We start from the raw sequence: 15971 nt of genomic DNA, 5'->3' as shown, positions 1-15971 counted from the left end.
AAATCACTGTATGGCAACCCCCTGAACTCCAATGTCGGCAAGGCATTAAATCATAATTGACCATGTCAAATGCTGCTGAAAGATCTAACAATAGCAGCAGCGCTGACCCGCCTTGATCCAGATGCCCTCTGAGGTCATCTATGAGGGCAACCAAAGCAGTTTCCATCCCATGACCAGGACGAAAGCCAGACTAGAAAGGGTCAAGGATAGAAGCATCCTCCAGGAAAGCCTGAAAATGCTCCGCCACAGCTTTTTAAATTACCTTGCCCAGAAATGGAAGATTCGAAACTGGGCTGCAATTGGTCAGGACCATAGGGTCCAAAAATGGCTTCTTTAAAAGTGGACAAACCACTGCCTCTTTGAGCCTAACTGGGAATGTCCCTGATGAAGGGACAGATTAACAGCGTCAACCAGAGGGCTCCAGACTAGGCTTCCCAATCCCCAGGTCCCAGAGGGGGATCCCCTGTTTTGACAGGCTTCTCCCCGCCCCCAGCCAGTTGGCCAGCAGGGGAAGCCTCGCCCCCACAGTCATCCTGTAGTTTTAGAGCTCCTGCAGGTTTAGAAACCTGCAAACAGTTTTTAAAATGTGTGCCTTTAAGGCTGAGCAGGAAGCAGGAAACCGGAAGGGCTTCTTGGGAAAGGATCTGTAACAGTTTCCTCAGAGAACGGCCCCTCCCTTTCTTTTGGTTTCGTTTTCAGAGCAAGCAGGAATATTCTGCAGGAACAAGACCCAGTAAGTATTTGTGTGTGTGAGAGAGGGAGGGGGCAGGGGATTCTCTGGTTTGGAGGCCCTTCCCCCACTGTAGAAAGAGTGGGGGGGGGGAGAGGGAAATGTCTACTGGGCACTCTATTATTCCCTATGGAGAACTATTCCCATAGAGAATAATGGGGAATTGATCCGCGGGTATTGGGGGCTCTGGGGGGGCTATTTTTTGAGTTAGAGGCACCAAATTTTTAGTATAGCATCTAGTTTCTCTCCCCAAAATACCCCCCAAGTTTCAAAACGATTGGACCAGGGGGTCCAATTCTATGAGCCCCAATAGATGGTGCCCCTATCCTTCATTATTTCCTATGGAAGAAAGGCATTTGAAAAGGTGTGCTGCCCCTTTAAATGTGATGGCTAGAACTCCCTTGGAGTTCAATTATGCTTGTCACACCCTTGTTCCTGGCTCCACCCCCAGTGTCTCCTGGCTTCACCCCCAAAGTCCCCAGATATTTCTTGAATTGGACTTGGCAACCCTACTCCAGACATCGACACCACCTGCTTTAATGAGCCAAGATGGGCACAGGACCAGGGGACAGGTGGTAGGCTTCACTGCAGCCAAGATCCTATCTACATATTCCAGAGAAAGTCAACTGAAGTGGTCCTAAAAAGGACCAGAAGACAGACAGTGGGCTTCCAGTTCTCATCCTGTATCAACTGTGGCTGGGAGATCCTGGCAGAGAGTCAGGACTTTATCTGCAAAATAAGTTGCAAAAGTCTCACAGCCAATGTCCAATTCCTTAACTTTTTGGCTACCTGTTGACACTGTTGTTATTCAAATATACCTTTCAAATATAACCATGTTAAAAAATGAATAGGTCATATTGCATTTATGCAAGGCTTAATGAAATGTTCCACCCTACAACTACACGTCTCAACTGCAAAAATATTTGTCAAAGTCAGAGATTTAATATAAGCTTCTTTCAACATTAACTGCAGCAACATCTGTTTTTCAATTGCACTAATAATTACACCAAGATACAAACTTCAAATAAACTGATGCTAACAAGTAGGAACTTTCCAAAGCTGAGAAAGTTTCACTTTCACTTTCTGGTTCCAGAAAGTGTAATGAGCATATCAGCAGCAAGAAAGGTGGTGGAGTTTCTGCAATCTAGAGAAGCAGACAACCTTCATTTGTAACCTTTATGCATGGGATAAGTCAGGAAAGAGGGTGAGAGAGCTGGTACTCTGTAAACTCCAGCAGGAACAAACAATCGCATTTGCAAAATTTACTTTGCATGGTGCTGTGTAGAAAGTGCTAGTTGTCTGTGAAATCCAACAGCAGAAAATTCATTTGCAACTCTGTTCTGGGTTTATCAAGAGACAAAACATCCATTCCATACACAAGCATGACCCAAAAACACGCTTATCTTTATATGTAAGTTAAAAACAGTACTAGCAGGTAGGGATGGAAACAGATGTTTAAAGTTTGTCTATTGCTAAATGGTTTAACTAGCCTTGCTTTGCAAATGCTACAAGCAGACCTTGGAAATCATGCAGGGTCAGAGCTCAACAAACACATTAGGCTGATTGCTGGGGGTGGAGCTGAGAAAAAGGTGGAGCTGGGAAAGGGCATCATTAACTTTCACTTGTATTCTGCTACTTCTGTATTCCAGTCGCCACAAGAACAGATCATGCTCTTGCAGCAGCAGATCAAAAATCCACTGTTTGAATGTATTTTAATCACAATTTCACTGACTTTCCCTGACTTCAGACCAATTTCCCTGACTTTCCCTGACCCATTTCCATTTCCCTGACTTTCCAGAAAGTGGCAACCCTGCAGTGGCTCAGTAGTAGAGCATCTGCCTGGTAAGCAGAAGGTCCCAGGTTCAATCCCCAGCATCTCCAACTAGAAAGGGTCCAGGCAATAGGCATGAAAAACCTCAGCTTGAGACCCTGGAGAGCCACTGCCAGTCTGAGTAGACAATACTGACTTTGATGGACCGAGAGTCTGATTCAGTATAAGGCAGCTTCATATGTTCATGTTCATATAATTTTTTTCCATCACTATTTTTTTTAACCTATGTAAACTTTTGATTGCAGCCCTTTCTTGCATCTTGGTGATCATTCTACTCTCAATTTAGGCTTGCCAGGTTCAATTCAAGAAATATCTGGGGATTTTGAGGGTAGAGCCAGGAGACATTTGGGATGGAGCCAGGAGCAAGATTGTGACAAGCATAATTGAACTCCAAAGGGAGTTCTGGCCATCACATTTAAAGGGAATTCATACCTTTTGAATGCCTTCCCTCCATTGGAAATAATAAAGGATAGGGGCACTTTCTTTTGGAGCTCATAGAATTGGACCCCCAGGTGTTTTGAGGAGAAGCACTGGATGCTATGCTGAAAATTTGGTGCCTCTAGCTAAAAAAACACACACACACCCCAGAGCCCCAGATATCCACAGATCAATTCTCTATTATACCCTATGGCAGGGTTTCCCAAACTCCCCCCCCCCCCGTGACCTAGTTATTTTTACACTTCTCCTTCATGGCCCACTAAAATTTGGGGGTAGAGCCAGGAGACTTTGGGGATGGAGCTGGGAGACAGGAAATTATGTAATTTCCTGTGGTGTCACTTCCAGGGCACACTGAACCAAAACTCCACCTCTTCCTGTGATGTCACTTCCAGGACACTCTCCCAAACTTGCTTGTTCATGTTACAGTGAACACGCAAACATATTTTGTGAACATCTTTCTGTAAAAAAGAGCCACCATGTGTAACACTGCACTGTGTTAGGGATGCCAACTCCAGCTTTGGAAAGTACTGGAGATTTGGGGATGGTACCTGGATAGGGCAGACTTAGGAGAGAAGAAGGCATCCAGCTGGGTGTGATGCCACAGAGTCTATTATCTGAAGCTGCCATTTCCTTCTGGAGAACTGATCTCTGTAAATTTGGAGACCAGTTAAAATTCTGGGATATCTCCCAGTCTCACATGGAGGTTGGCAGCTAAATACAAGATATTTCCTCAAAATAAGGTGCAGCCAAGTGGCCCTGTCAGTCAGCCACCAGCCACAGTTCTACCTTCAAAGTTGTGGATAAGCAGCTTCAGGCAAAATGCATGCCTCGCCTTGCTGTTAGTCAGCAGCTCCTGGCTGTAAATGTTGCTCATGATGTAAACTTGGATCCAGGCCGTTCACTGCAGGATTATGCCGCAATTACGTAGGAATCACATTTTCTCTCGTCTCCACAAAATATATGTGAAATAGCCACATACAGCTCCCAAGCCACAATTTGGCTGCCCCTGGTCTAAAAGGTGCCACTAGGCTCAAAATTCATATTAGGCTAACTTCCACATAAGTCTTTTCACCTACTAACATAACCTCCATCTTATTTGGATGGAGTTTTACTTTATTGGCCCTTATCTAACCAGTTACAGAATCAGATACTTGTTCAGAATATCCATAGCCTCATCCTAATTTAGATGCAAAGGAGAAACAGATCTGGGCCTTGTCAGCATACAAATGATACATCGTCTCAGGGGGGTCAAACTCATTTGATAGGACAGCCAGATCTGCCATAATAAATAACTTTGTGGGGCTGAGCCATGCGTGTCCTAAAATGTAATGCCAGATAGAGGAGACGTAGACTTTATAAAGGACACAGGCAAACACAATTAAAGATACCATTTAACTTAAAGTACAAACATGCTTAAAACTCTTGCAATAGTTTGTTTAGGAAAGGTAGGAAAATAGTGGGATTTTGCAATGCTATTTTAATAATAAAACATCAAGAAAAAGCACAAGGATCACATAGCAGAAAACTAAAAATATAAAATGCTATCAGCCTGGGAAAACATGAAATGGCAGGGCATTTCAAGCTTCTCCCCCACACAGGTCTACTCAGATTAGCAATGGGAAGGAAGGAAGGAGACAGGGGAAGAGACTGACAGAAAGAGAGAGACCCTGCCAATGGGAAACACGGTTCTATGGGAATCGGTCTCCATAGGGAATAATGGAGTGCTCAGCAGACATCTCCCTTCCCTCTCCCCACTTTCTGATGACCCTGAAGCAGGGGGAGGGCCTCCAAACCAGGGGATCTCCTACTCTTGATATCTAGAACAGATGTCTTTGGAAGGGCTTCTTTTAGTACCATGAACTAAATACTGGAATATTATCACTCCTTTGTGATTGCAAAGACTTCATTTGAACTGTCTTCTGTTCATGTTCTTTTGCTACATGCTCTTTTCTATGTGCAAGTTTTGTCAATACACCACTGACCTTTACATTACACATCTTGTTTAAAATCTATGGTGTCTCTTAGTGGGTTTTTTATTTACCCACCTGGGGATTGGAACCCTATCTCAACTGGTGTGATGGGGAAATATGAAGGGGGGAAAACACAAAGTCAGGAAGTGAATCATAATGAAACTGGGGCTTCTGTGAATGAGAATTTTGTGTGATTGAGTTGGCCTAACTATGTTGCCCATAAGCAAAAGCCATGAGTGACAAAGAGAAAGGGTGATTTTCACTGATTCTTACTGCAGGAATCTTCTTTCTGGAGCCTACTGACCCTTGAGGGGTGATTTTTGGAGATGCATTAGGTTGCATTAATAGTGGGGTGGCTGATAGTTCAATTTTATAGGGTAGGGTTGCCAAGTCCCCGGTTCGCTCGTGCGGGGGGATTAGTAACCTTACTATAGGATCACCAACCTCCAGGTGGCAGCAGGAGCTTTCTGGGGATTACAACTGATCTACAGACTACAGAGATCAGTTCCCCTGAAAAAAGGGCTGCCTTGGAGGATGGACACTATGGAATTATATCCTGCTGAACTTCCCTTCATGCCCAAACCCGACTCCCTAGGCTCTTCCCCCCAGGTGTTTTCCAAGTGGAAATTGGCAACCCTATGAGTATTGCTTCCTCACACAAAATTGGATCCAAAACACTACGTCATGTCTACCCCAGAAGTGAATGATTGTACTTTCAGGCTACATTGTCTTATTTCATGGACAACACTTCCTCCTTTCTATAATGCAGTATTAGAGGGTAAAGAGAGTGAAGAAAAAGAAATTCATATGTCTATTATGAACCCAAAACCCCAATGATCAGTTGCTTTGCATTCAAAATGTGAATTCTAATGAATAAACCTATAAACAGGAAGGACTTTTACCCTGCAGAGGAACTCCCCATTATGGAAAAGCCATAAACTAAAGTGGAGGGGGAAAAAGTCTAATTTTCATGTAACTGCCTAACATACCGTCATTTTGACTCCTTGCAAAATCTGCTTCTGATCAGGAGCAAGCCAGTGATGTGTATAAATGCTGGAAATGTGACTGGAAACATAATCAGCTGACTATATAATCCATCAACTTTTTAACACAAAATGGCAGGCTAATTAAAACCTGAAGGAGGGAAAAGAAATGAACAAAAACCCCCAGAAACTCTGAAGTTGCTGTGTTGGTTTTGTGGTTTCTGCAATAAAAATAACCTGGTAAGAAATAGGGAGAAAAAATCGAACCTTTTTTATTGTGGAGAGTTGCAAAGATCTAACAAGCAAGTGAACAAATAGATTTGTTGTTGTGGCAAAAATATGGGAAAATGCATGTCTTTCTGACGTCTTTATTTTTAATACTTTATTAACTTAGTAAGTATACATACAAACTTACCACACACAAAAAGCTACAACTACAATGAAATATTATTTAACATAAAATGCTTTAATTAACATAAGCATAAAGCATAAAATGCTTTAATTTATTTAAATTGCTCAGCAGTTATATTAATTTTTCTCATGTGTTTTCTGGTGCTCAATGACTTCAGATATACTTATAGACTGCATATAAGATATTGGCTATATCTTGGAGTTTACATGTCCCACTTGGTCACCAGCAGGCAATGGGAGTGGGGCGGGGCTAGGGTTTTCAGCATCAAGTTGGGAAACTCCTGGAGATTTGGTGATGGAACCTGAGAAGGCAGTCACCTTAGTAGGATACAATGCCACGAAGTCCAGCCTCAAAAGCATTCATTTTCTCCAGCGGAATTTATCTCTGTAGTCTAGAAATGAGCTGTAATTCTTGAGATCTCCAGGTCCCATCTTGAGACTTGCATCCTACCTTACACGTTAGTTACACTTCATTTTATAAACCTAGGGGCAAATAGACTGAAATTCCATTCTTATACAAATAAAAATTTACCTTAGATACCAAAAATTAAAATTCAGGTACCAGAATTAACATAATATGACTTTCTTCCACAAAGAACTGTTCTCCCCCCACCCTTCCATTTGATGTGTTTGTTTTTCAAACATATGGCTAACACAGGGGAACTGGGGGACAACAACCAAGACAATCATTTTCACATTGCTAACTCTTTATTTTAAATAGTTTCATCAATGGAATCCCTGGTCTACAGTGAAAAGTCTAGGTCATGTTTTATGGGGCTTGAAAAAATCACAAAGTTCTTGTTAAATAAACAGCAAAGGCCATGACCTTTATCTCTATCAGTACATGGGAGGATATAAATGCATAAGACCCTTGAGATACCAGTAGCCTTAGGGGACTATTCTTTACAGACCTCCCCTAAACGTTTCTAAAGTTTAGTGTACAGAGCATTCCATTTACTATAGAAAAAATGGCTTGCCTGACCCTTCAAGAAACCCTTACTTTGTCCACTATCATGGTAGCAGCTTTTTCCGACTTGCCAACCAATAAGTCACATAGTTGAAATTGAGCATCCTTCTCATTCTATTTTTGCATGTTCATCTCTGTTCAGTCAATTTTCCAGAGAAATGTGTAAATATTTGTTTCCTGTAAGTTTATCATGTACAGAGGAAAAAACATCTACCAGTTGTCATTTAAGTATTCAAAATAGGCTTTAATTTGTATTCAGTGTTTCTTCTCTATGAAGAGCCTTCATATGGTGGAAGTATAGCAACATGGGGAAGGAAGTGGATAAGCTTTAATGGGGTTTATTGATTCCGGGCTCTAAGCTTATAACCAACCATAACATTCATAAATTCATCTCATGAAACTGAGTGTATGGAACAGGAGGTTGAATGATTAGGATAAGGGGTAAAGAAGCAGTGCAACAAGTTTATACCAGACACAAACAATGCCTGGTGCATTCTGTTAGTTCTGGATTTGAACCGGTAACCTAGAGGTGAAAGGTTATGTTATCCCCTTTGTGCATTCTCTTTTGAACTACACCATTGTCCAACACATACACCCTCCCCTCCAAAAAACCCCCCTCTAAAGCGCAGAGGTAACCTGATGGGGTTTTTTTTTAAAGGGGGGTGGGAAATTGCATATAGAAGAGTGAAAACCAGAACAACCTGAGGGAGGAATGTGTGATTTATATTTAAATCCTCAGTGTTCCCATCTGATTAGATAGTGGAAAAGCAATTACTTGAAAATGAAACAGTCCTGAAAAAATATATAGCAACAACTGAATAATGCAAACTAATTGCATAGAGGCCTTTCAAGGATTGGATAAAAAACAATTTGCCACTCTCCTTTCCAAATGTCGAAACATTTTGCACTCTGTCTTTCCAGTTTTCCTCTTAAGCATTCCCAGTGGTTCACACTGTGGCACCATATGCATATTGATTTCTGGAGACACAAGTCAGAAGAGGAGCTTAATATCTTTAAGACTTGTTTATTCAGGATGAAGTTTCAGCCCTTGAACATCTGTGCTGAATTAGTTGCCTGGGCTTGCTTTCTTTTTCTCCTCTCCCCTCCTAATCAGGGACAGCACTGCTAAAAGGATGGGTTTATTCTACTTCAGCTTCTCATAAAGGGTCCAGCCATGATTTCAGTGAAAGCAGGACAGGTCATGCGTACACAATGGTGTGCTGAAGATGGGGCTGAAGTCTCCAGTTTACAGTCTGCTACATCTGTGCAATTACCAGGACCACCAGCAGTGACAGAAAATATTAATCCCTAGATTTGTCACTGTTTGTAATATTCATATGTCTATCTTAGGCTAGTCATCTCTATTTTAAAAGGCTCAAAATGTTTGTAAATGCTGAGGATAGAATGTTGTCCCTGTTGCTACCCTTTCACTCTAACCTAGTTTATTTTATTTATTTCCTTCCTTGTTTTGGGCCAAAATCTCAACCCCTGTAAAATAAAGATTATTGTTATTATTTCACATTCATCATGCATATTGATACACATGGAGAGTAGATGCCATCTTAGGCAGTTGACATTTGTTCAGCTTATTTGTACTTATTTGTGCTTTGAATGGGGTCTCTTACAGGCCATCTTTATCTGTGTTCATGTGGCAGAAATGCATTCCCAAGTATCTACAAATGCCACAGGGGATTTATAAAGAACCCATATTCCCTTAAATGAGCAACAGAAAAAAGAGAGAGTGGTGGCTTCATTTTTGGAGAAGATGCCCTGCCTGTAGATATGTATTAGCCATCTGTTGCAAATTAACCATATGCTGTCAAAGAGAGAGAGAAAGATTGAGAAGCAGATGTTTGCTTTCTACCAACATGCAAATGTAGGCTCACTGAATGCATTTGAAGATAGTCCAGCAATTAGACACACCAGCAGCTGTGCAGCATTTGTGCTGTCCACAGCATATATGTGATTCTGGAACAGGTTACCTCCTAAATCCTAGACAGCATTGGTCTTGCCTGAGGAATCTTTATATTAATTTCCTTTGTGATGGCAGCTCTTTAGTGCCAACTAGCATCCACATTCTGTCTGTCTGTCTGGCATTTGCTGTCTTGCCATTAAACCTTCTATTGTCTGCTATTAATTGTGCCTGCAGAAGAGCTGGATGCCTCAGGTTTTCTTTTGTATCACCCTGAGGGAATCTCACATAATTCCCCAAAAGTATATGCAGTAGCTACATACTACTTTAGCGTCTGTGACCAAAAAATGCATTTCATTAGGAATGTGTGATATATAGTCACAAGAAAATATATAATCATGCAAGCAGACAGACACTGTTAGGCCACCAAATTTGAATTCAGGGTATAAGCTTTCATGTGCATGCATATGAACAGTTATACCCAGAGTTAAAGTTTTTTGGTCTTAAAGGTGCCACTGGACTCAAACTTCGTTCTACTGCTTCAGGCCAACACAGCTACCCATCTGAACCAATAGGTCATGTAGATGAACTTCTGGCCTAAAGAAGAATAACTCTTTTTTGAAACATCCACAAAAAGTATTTGCCCATCTACTTTGGTTTTCTGTAAAAATGTTAATATCCTCTCCTACTTATTTTCTGTAAAAATGTTTCTGTAAAATATATTAACAAAAAAGGGGGTGGGGTGCATCCAAGTGCTGAATGAACAGAAATGTTTTTGCCTGGCAAAAACAGACCAGAATATCTGCTGGATAGCATTCTATGCCTGAAATGCCACTAATGAATATCCCTTGTCTCCAGTGACCACCCTCCTAAAATACTATGGAGCTCCAAAAATCACTAAAATATTCATGCAGATTCATATGAGAATAAGGGGTCCCACCTATAAAAACTATTCCACTCTTTGGATATACCAATCAACCTTGTCTCTGCATGTTTGTTATATACACTTTATAGCTGTGGAAACTCTGTCGGGGGGCGGGATGTCCCCAGCAGCACTTCAGTGTCTCCTTCCAGTGTTCAAATTTATCTACACTTTTGAGATGCTATTTAGTTATTATTTAGAAACAATGGTTGCGATCAGATGGGATTTTTGGCCCACCATAGCCACACACATCCTGGATTTAATGTGCACAATCACACATGCACATCTGTTCCCTGTAGCTCATTCATCCATAACCTCATCGTAGGATGACTCCAATATGCATTAAATAGCCACTGGGAACTTCCTGGTGGCAAAGTCCTTGCCACGCCTCCATGGCTTGTTTCTGGCCAGGTGATTGGCCTGGGTGCGCCACCATGCATGTACAGGAGTGGTGTGAACACTCTGGCCTGTGCATGTGTGGCCTGTGGCTGTCTCAGCTGCCAGGCAGGTGCCATCTGATCACTGTGGAAAGCCTCAACCTGGATTGGCTCATCTGATCCCACCCAATGTTTCTTATTTTACTTAAATGTGGCATTAGCAAGTACTTCATGGCATAGTTTCATTTTAAAGTATTTTTTTTCTTTACCAGTTCACTGGTGTGATAAATATATCACAGCGCTGCTCACCAGAATCAAACAGAGGCAGAATGGGAAAGGTGGAAGGTACTATTATTACTTAGATATAAAAACAATGAAATAATGAATTAAACCATGAAATTGTAAAACAGAACTTTAAAAATGCAGTTCTAGCTGGGTAATGCACACACAACAAATAATTTACGCTTTTTGCGTCTTTCAGAGAGGTATGACATTTGGAGCTGATTTCACAGCTTGATTTTCATTAAACTGCCTTTTAAGACTTGAGATTATAAGAAACCAGGCAACCAAATTTATAATGAAGATGAATATAATTACTGTTAAGTTTAAAATAATCTATCTAAAAGTGTCAAAGAAGAAGTATGGAACAGAGGTTATTGGACACAGCAAAAAGCTGCTGCATTGGAAGACTGGCAGTAGAGAAGTACACATATGTATCTCAAAATTAACAAAAATTATGGCTTTATAAACATACATTTCATACTTATTCTATTCCTCCACAACAGTGCAATACCTCATAATGTGTGGTACTAATAATAAAACAAATAAAGCTTGATTAAATCCTTGGTTCTGTCAGTGAGCAAACTATGAAACCATTTTAAACATTCCTTTTCCCCCTTTGTTAAACAGGTATTTTATTTCTAGACGTCATTGATTTACGGATATAGATATTATCCATGTTCTATAGGCTACTTTATAACTTGTAAATGATAACATTTAATATTCATGTAGCTTCATCTTAAGTCTGGGAAACTTAAAAGTGAAACCAAAGGGATCTGACTTTTTTATATACCTATTAATGATGAAAGCAAATTAGATTATATAGAATAGGGGTGTCAAACATGTGGCCCAGGGGCTGAATCAGGCCCCCGGAGGGCTATCAGGCCCCCAAGCAACTGGCTGTCATCAGTTTCCTCCTCTCTCTCTCGCTTCCTTCTGCATAACAGCTTGCTTTGCCAGGCTCCCTCAATCACATAGGAGCTTACATTGGCTAAGGCTCCTCTCTTGGGAAGGAAGAGGCAGGAAGGCAAGCTTGCTTTGCCAGGCTCTCTCAATTGCACAGAAATCTAAAAAACAACTGTGTCAGAAATACATAACACTTATGACAAATTTACAAAAGTCTATGTTGTGCAAAAGCATCCAAAATTCATCCCAAAGATATAAATCACATAGAGAGCATAAAGTTCCAAACAAAAACACAGTTCCCAAGGATGACTCCGGGAAATTCCAAAAAGTCTATAAGGAGTACTACTACTCAGAAGTAAATTCCAAATGGAGCCCTTCCACTGATGTCGGCTTCCGAAGGAGAAGTCTTGCCTTCACGCAATCGCTGGCTTAAATCGTGTTCCGCTGCATTTGCAGCTTCTTCACAAGCCAACTGACAAGGTCCTCAGACCGGCTTCTCTCAAATGCCCATATTATATATTTCAATTGACGTTTGAGAGAAGCCGTTTGGAGTCATCCTTGGGAATTGTGTTTTTGTTTGAAATTTTATGCTCTCTGTGTGATTTATATCTTTGGAATGAATTTTGGATGCTTTTGCACAATATAATATAGATTTTCGTAAATTTGTCATATTATGTATTTCTGACACAGTTGTTTTTTAGATTTCTGTTTATACTGTGTTGCCATTGTTTTCTATAAAATATAAGAAATCAAATGTCAAGAATGCTTCAGGATGTGCAGTGCCAGTGCTGGGGAGCTGACACAATGCCAGTGCCCAAGGCCAGGGGCCCCCACCACCCCTCACTTCCTCAGTGAGGGTGAACTCAACAGTGGCTGCAGTAGAGCTTTCAGCCTGAGCACGCACGCGCACACCCCGTCGCTCCACCCCTTGTGTCTGTGCTTGGAAGCACAGATGCGAGGTGTGAAGCGACAGCAAGTGGAGTCCGTGCACACTGAGGCTGGAAGCCTCATGACAGCTGCTGCTGAGCTCGCTATTTCCCTCGCCTCCAAAATTGGCACCCTCCCCCCAGGGTTGTGCTCCAGGCAGCTGCCTCAGGCTGCCTAATGGATGTGCCAGCCCTGAGGATGTGGTAACATGGTCTTACCACATGGAGTATTTTTTCAAAACTATTTTGAATATCAAGGGAGAAAGTCCCTTTGTGGTGATTCTTTCCTTTTATTAATGGGTAAATGAATTGGTCTTGCTTCAATGAGGTTTGGCTATAAATACAACAGTAGCATTTTGAGAAACCTCTGTTGATCAGATTTGGCCTACTCAGGAGGCTGAACAACTGTTACACCTGTAGAATTCCTTGCTATTATTCCTGAGTCTTATATCCTGCTGCGTCTGAAGAAGAGTCATCCAGTGCATACTATGATGGAGACAATACTTACAGATATTTATAGGTGAATCTCTTGCTTTATTTTTCTAAGCAATATGCAGTAGATCCAATCACCAAATGAAAGCAACTATAGCAGTTTTGTTAATGATATCTTTAAGGTTGTTGTAATTGCTCCAGGCTAAGGCTCAGAATAAGAGTTAATTTTAATTTTACAGCACATACAAGAGGTTCCCCCAGTGCCTTCTAATACTGCATACCAAGTTACACATAGTATAATCTAGTAATTTCAGAATGGGTAAACTGGTTTGAAAATGCTGTCTGTCTATATACTAATGAGCACCTTTCCTCTTTATATGAAAGCAGCCTTAGAGGAGCCTTAGAGGAGTAGTCTGGGCCAGACAAATGTCATTTGGATTCTTGTCTCAAATATACTCTGTCAAAAACAGTATCTTTCACAAAAATATTAGATTTCATAAAATACAGCAGATTCTGGAACTTGAGCCAATGGATGGAGTGGAACAAGTGCACATGACAACGTTCCCATAGACTGAGAAAACTAGGGTTTGAATCTACACTCAGGCCATGAAAGTCACTGGGTAACCTTGGACCAGTCACTCTTTAGCAGCCTAACTTATTTTACTGGATTGTTCTGAGGGGGGAAATGGATAGCCTCATCCATGTGCACCATCTAAAGCTTTTTGAAGTGAGTGAAATGTTTTGCTGTTTTCTGAGACCCCCTATACATGTAAAGGCATATCTCTGTAGTGTCCTGAGGTGATGTGTTTTATACTATCACCTTGCCTTCCTTAGCATTTCCTATTTATTTTTGCTGCCACCAGAGATCTGTCTTAAAATTCTTGGTTGGACTCAAAGAACAAGATGGCTTAGTTTTATTTAGTAGACTAACATAAAGGGGTGGGAGGAAAAAAGGGATCCTATGCTCTAGATAAAACAGTTGTTTTCTGTTAAAGTTTATTTAGAAGTATATAACGGCATAGTGAAACAGAGAAATAATGAGGTCTGCAGTCTTACTGTGTTGAAAACGAGTTTACTTTGGTACCAAAGCCTCCAAACTGACTGTTAAAATTATTTTCATTCAGACCGTTTTTATTCACACCCAAAACAAGCAGGCAGGCCGCCTAAGCTTATCTAACTCATCATTCTCCACCCTCCTTGCTCTCCATGGGTTATCAGCCTTAGCAAGAAGCTTCTCTGAGGCCTCTTTGTTATCCAATACACATCTGTGAATCCACACCCACTGAAGGCTGTCTGCTTCTAGCAACATTGCATCAGACACCCTCTTTTGAAGGCAAAAACATATTTTCATTTATTATTATAGGGGTATTCATTAATTATTCAGGGGTCCCCCTTCAATAGCAGCTTCAGTAAAGTCCATAAACATAATTGTTTCAAAATTGTAATCCCTCTTCTTTCTGTATAGTTCTTTAAATAGACATGACCACAAAGGCTTATTTTCTCACTTGCCACTTAGGCTAATAACTTCCACAAAGCATAATTCCTAACTTGCCATTTAGATAAAGTAATTTCCAAAAGAACACAGATTTCTCTCATACCGAGTCCACACTCTTCACTACTCAATTCTCTTTCCACACACACCCTCTGAATAATTTGCACAAACCAGTCAACTGCATCCCCTAGGGTAAAGCTACCATCCAATAATATACTTCAATCACTCATCAAGCCCACCTCTTTCTTACTCTAGAGGCCTACATTTTTATCCTCAGCAGCACACGTATAAAGCCCTATATTAAATCACAGAAATAAAACACGCACAACATATTTACATAGTGAAACACCATAGTGGAATACAAATATGAGGAATGATTGATGGGAGATATAATAGATGTGAAGAATAATAGTAATAAACAAGTGCAGGAGGCAGGAAGTGTTGCACCATTAATAGCATCCGTATAGTATGGTTGCCAGCCTCTAGGTGGTACCTGGAGATCTCCCACTATAATTAGTCTACAGATGACCAAGATCAGTTCCTCTAGAGAAAATAACTGCCTTGGAGGGTGAACTCTGTGGCATTGTTCCTCTGTATGCTCCATCCCCCTCATCAAATTGCCAAGTATTTCCCAAACCAGAGCTGGCACCCCTACATAGGATTGTGTTCAAAAGGCACACCTGACCAAAAGGATGATACTTCATCACACTACTCAGCTAGTTCCTGAAACACAGCATTGGGAGCTACATTGGTTTGAAAAGGCACTGCTTTCTAATTTCCTACAGAACTAAAATGCATGCACGTACACAGAGAAGTTCTCTAGACCTCCAAAATATTGAGGGAGATGTGACAATGTTTAAAACTGCCCTGCGAGCCTTCATCCTTGCACTGTAAAATCGAGGTTTTTTTGTCTTTAATTAGGCATTATATCAAAGCAGTTACTTATACATGTGTACAGAGCATTCAGACATGCACCTATTTTTTAAAACAGTTAAGATGACCAGTAAAAACACAGTAATGTAATGATAACATCATATCATCATGTATGCATGGAAGCTTTCCTCTCATTTACAGCTTTTCACCACTGTGTATAGAGCCACCAAATAATGGAAGCCTCAAAAGACCATGCTATGTCTCTCAATGGAAGAGTGGAAACATCTGGCAGAAAGAAAGTTTATTATATACTTCTTTTCAAATACGCTGTTACTATCTCATGTAGGATTCCCAATCCCCAGGTCCCAGCGGGGGATCCCCTGGTTTTACAGGCTTCCCCCTTCCCCCAGCCAGCTGGCTGGCGGGGGAAGCTCCACCCCCACAGCCATTATGCACCTCCAGGAATGATTCCCATAGGGAATGATGGGGAATTGATCCGCGGGTGTCAGGGGCTCTGGGGGG

General features: G+C 41.1%; 1 protein-coding gene across 1 annotated transcript in view; it reads left to right on the top strand.

Moving 5' to 3' along the window:
• PLPP3 (phospholipid phosphatase 3) overlaps positions 1–15971 on the top strand; it is a 145251-nt gene that overhangs the window by 73116 nt on the left and 56164 nt on the right. The gene's annotated exons all lie outside the window — the stretch shown is intronic.

This window comes from Heteronotia binoei, chromosome 2 (assembly GCF_032191835.1).
Source record: "Heteronotia binoei isolate CCM8104 ecotype False Entrance Well chromosome 2, APGP_CSIRO_Hbin_v1, whole genome shotgun sequence".
In the NCBI taxonomy this organism is placed as follows: domain Eukaryota; kingdom Metazoa; phylum Chordata; class Lepidosauria; order Squamata; family Gekkonidae; genus Heteronotia; species Heteronotia binoei.
Note: the sequence above shows the minus strand (reverse complement) of the source record. Positions and strands in the feature narration are given on the sequence as shown.